The sequence below is a fragment of the Bactrocera dorsalis genome, chromosome 6 (assembly GCF_023373825.1).
Source record: "Bactrocera dorsalis isolate Fly_Bdor chromosome 6, ASM2337382v1, whole genome shotgun sequence".
In the NCBI taxonomy this organism is placed as follows: domain Eukaryota; kingdom Metazoa; phylum Arthropoda; class Insecta; order Diptera; family Tephritidae; genus Bactrocera; species Bactrocera dorsalis.
In genome coordinates, this window is record NC_064308.1 from 39,155,840 (window position 1) to 39,160,759 (window position 4,920).

Consider the following 4,920-nt stretch of genomic DNA (forward strand, 5'->3'; position numbering starts at 1 on the left):
ATAGTGGTGACCAGAATATTAATAACGGCGAGGACATACAGTACGACGACCAATACTTGGACGAACCTATTGATGAAATTAATTTTTTAGATCAAAGTCCCTCCTGCCATATGTAAGCAGATCATTCGCAGGGAGGGAATTAAAATTTTTAATAGACACTGGTGCCGCGAAAAATTATGTTAAGGACTTCGATTTCCTTAAGCGCATTAAGGAGGTTGAGAAGCCCTTCCTTGTCAACTCAATCCACGGGACTGATAACATCGAACATAAATGCACTATACATTTCTTCGACCAAAATGCTCAATTCTATATTCTGACCTCCCTCCAGACATTTGACGGTATCATAGGGTTTGACTTCCTTAGAGAAATAGGTGCAGACCTAGACATGAGGAACGGGATTATTCACTATAATGGTAAAAGAGAAACTCTTAGGCATTTTCCTTGTCGAGACGTGAACGCTATCCTGTCTACTAATAATCGCGAAAATCGAATATCAAAGTTAATAAAGGAGCATTCAGGAGTGTTTACCGCACCAAATGAGTCATTGCCTTATAATACAAATATTGTAGGAACAATAAGAACCATTGATAACAATCCAGTCTATTCCAAAAGCTACCCATATCCAATGGCTTCAGTCGACTTCGTAAATCGAGAAATTTCCGATCTGCTCCGCAACGGCATAATAAGACCTTCACGGTCACCGTATAATAATCCAATATGGGTTGTAGGAAAAAAGGGACTTACTGAATCTGGAGAAAAAAACATGCGCCTGGTTATTGATTTCAGGAAGCTTAATGAGAAAACGATAAGCGATAGATATCCCATTCCCGAGACTTCAGTCATCTCTGGGGAAATCATCGTTTTTTACCACTCTTGATCTTAAATCTGGGTTCCACCAGATAAGACTAGCAGAACGGGACAGGGAAAAGACAGCATTCTCCGTTAATAACGGGAAATATGAATTTTGCCGACTTCCGTTCGGCCTTAAGAATGCGCCTAGCATCTTTCAGCGGGCCATCGATGACGTTCTTCGAAACGAAATTGGCAAGTGTTGCCATGTTTACGTTGACGACGTCATTATCTTCTCTAGGGATGAAGATCAGCACGTCAAGGATGTTAAACGTATTCTCGAAAAGCTTTACGAAGCAAACATGAGAGTGTCATTTGAAAAAACCAAGTTTATAAGAAGCGAAGTAGAATTCCTCGGATTCATTGTCTCTAGGGATGGAATAAAAACCTGCCCAGACAAGGTGCAAGACATTGTCAAATATGAAGCTCCAAGAACACTTCGTGCCTTGCGGTCCTTCCTCGGACTCTCAGGGTACTATAGACGGTTCGTGAAGGACTATGCGTCAATTGTTAAGCCATTAACGAAATACCTTCGCGGCGAAAATGGACATGTTAGCGCCAATCGTTCTAAAAACGTTCATATTCGACTGGACGAAGAGGCGATACGAGCATTCGGTAAAATCAAGGAAATTTTAGCTTCAGAGGACGTCCTCTTACTATATCCTGATTTTGAAAAACCTTTCGACTTAACGACCGATGCATCCTCATATGCATTGGGCGCGGTTCTGTCACAGGGCGGTCGACCTGTCACCATGATTTCCCGGACCTTGTCATCCACTGAAGAAAATTACGCTACAAATGAGCGCGAGCTCTTAGCAATAGTCTGGTCCCTCCAGAAATTGAGAAATTATCTTTATGGTGTTAAACAGCTTAACATCTATACAGACCATCAACCCCTTACGTTCGCCATATCGGATAAAAACCCAAACGCGAAACTTAAGCGATGGAGAGCATTTGTGGAGAAATTTTCCCCTAAATTTTTCTACAAGCCAGGGAAAGATAATGTCGTAGCGGATGCGTTGTCACGACAGCATATTAATAGTTTGGAATATTCAGGCTCCTCTACGGATGCTACAGCACACAGTGAGGTATCACGCACTAAAACTATTCCCACAATAGAGAATCCTATTAATTGCTTTAGGAGTCAAATAATTCTTGAAGAAGGTAGCTCCCCATCGAAGACTTCAAAAATAATTTTTAAAACGCAGATGAGGCACCATGTCATCTTTAATGACAGAAATGAACTACCGAAAATCATAGGAGACTGTGTTAATCCTAATGTTGTAAACGGACTATTATGTTACCTACCAACACTTGCAAGAATTCAAGACGAAGTATTAACGAAATTCCCAGGTGTAAAATTCCGACATGCAACGAGGCAAGTGATAAACATAACCAATGAAGACGATCAGAAGGAGATATTGGAAACCGAACATAATCGGGCCCATCGTTCTTTAAAAGAAAACCTGCAACAGATTCTAAAGGAGTATTATTTCCCCAGAATGCGACAGAAATTGAAGGAATTAGTAATTAACTGTAAAATCTGCCGGGAGGCCAAATACCAACGCCACCCCCCGAATCCGACGGTAGGCCAAACCCCTATACCACAGTATCCTGGAGAAATTCTCCACCTCGACATCTATTCAACGGATAAGAAACATTTCCTGACGTGTGTCGACAAATTCTCAAAATTCGCGATTGTTTCACCCATTGCTTCCAAGTCAATAATTGACGTAAAACAACCTATTATACAGATTCTAAATTTTTAAAAAAATACAAAAACCATAGTTGCGATAATGAAAAGTCCTTCAATTCGCAAACAATAAAGTCACTGTTGAGAGATAATTTTTCGGTGACCATGTTCACAACCTCCCCGCATCATAGTACCACTAATGGGCAGGTCGAAAGGTTTCATAGCACATTAACAGAGATTGCAAGGTGCACTAAACTTACACAAGGACGGTGGATTTGATATTGCTTGCTACATCGAAATATAATAGGTCGGTTCATTCCGTTACGGGACAAAGGCCTATAGATGTAGTTCATTCTATTCCTCAGCAATTACGAGAAGACATCGTGAACAAAATTGTCAGGGCACAAGCACTTGAGTTAGGTCGATTGAATAAACATAAGAAGTTGAAAACATATCAACCCGGAGACAAAGTATTTGTTAAAACCAATAAAAGAATTGGCAATAAATTAACAAAATTGTATGTGGAAAATATTATTGAGCAGGACTTGGGAACTACGATCATGATAAATGGTAAACGGGTTCACAAGGCAAACTTGAGGTAAAGCAAGTTTTTTTCTTTTTTCCCAGATACTCGTTTTTGACGGTTATTTCCTGGACGCAGGCGAAATTATTTAATTACACCAACTCACACTACATGATGATTTCAACTGGGAAAGTTGCTATTCACGACCAATATGGTATTTTGCTACATAAAACTAACTTGACGAATTATGAAACTATAGCGACAGATACGGAAGGGCTGCTTGAGCAGTTTCCACATTCTCCTGCAAGGAAATTGCTCCAAGCGGATGCTGGTCAGATCCTCGTTTTATTGGAGACTCTGAAGACCCATCACCGACATTCACGTGGTATCAACATTATAGGTACTGCACTGAAATACACCGCAGGGACACCCGACTTCGACGATTTTAACGAGGTCGCAACCAAAGAACGTGAACTGATTGAGGCTAATGAACGACAGATTACAATTAACACTCAGCTTCAGACAAGAATAAATAATCTGACACGAGCAATGAATGACCTACTTAAAATTACAAAAGAAAAAATTGTGGACACAGGGCATTTATTTGGGTTGGCTACAGCAAGAAACAGGGCAGTACTAGCAGACCTCACAAACTTAGTTCATTCAGTAACACTAGGAAAGCATAACATAATTGATCCCGTCATTTTGGATAGTGATGATACTAAAATTTTGCTATTTGCCGAACACTTTGCCAATATTACTATAAGCGATATTTTAACAGCCTCTAAGCTAAGAATATTACAGGATAGTGATAATAAAGGGTGATTTTTTAAGAGCTTGATAACTTTTTTTTAAAAAAAAACGCATAAAATTTGCAAAATCTCATCGGTTCTTTATTTGAAACGTTAGATTGGTTCATGACATTTACTTTTTGAAGATAATTTCATTTAAATGTTGACCGCGGCTGCGTCTTAGGTGGTCCATTCGGAAAGTCCAATTTTGGGCAACTTTTTCGAGCATTTCGGCCGGAATAGCCCGAATTTCTTCGGAAATGTTGTCTTCCAAAGCTGGAATAGTTGCTGGCTTATTTCTGTAGACTTTAGACTTGACGTAGCCCCACAAAAAATAGTCTAAAGGCGTTAAATCGCATGATCTTGGTGGCCAACTTACGGGTCCATTTCTTGAGATGAATTGTTGTCCGAAGTTTTCCCTCAAAATGGCCATAGAATCGCGAGCTGTGTGGCATGTAGCGCCATCTTGTTGAAACCACATGTCAACCAAGTTCAGTTCTTCCATTTTTGGCAACAAAAAGTTTGTTAGCATCGAACGATAGCGATCGCCATTCACCGTAACGTTGCGTCCAACAGCATCTTTGAAAAAATACGGTCCAATGATTCCACCAGCGTAAAAACCACACCAAACAGTGCATTTTTCGGGATGCATGGGCAGTTCTTGAACGGCTTCTGGTTGCTCTTCACCCCAAATGCGGCAATTTTGCTTATTTACGTAGCCATTCAACCAGAAATGAGCCTCATCGCTGAACAAAATTTGTCGATAAAAAAGCGGATTTTCTGCCAACTTTTCTAGGGCCCATTCACTGAAAATTCGACGTTGTGGCAGATCGTTCGGCTTCAGTTCTTGCACGAGCTGTATTTTATACGGTTTTACACCAAGATCTTTGCGTAAAATCTTCCATGTGGTCGAATAACACAAACCCAATTGCTGCGAACGGCGACGAATCGACATTTCACGGTCTTCAGCCACACTCTCAGAAACAGACGCAATATTCTCTTCTGTACGCACTGTACGCATTCGTGTGGTTGGTTTAATGTCCAATAAAGTAAACTGAGTGCGA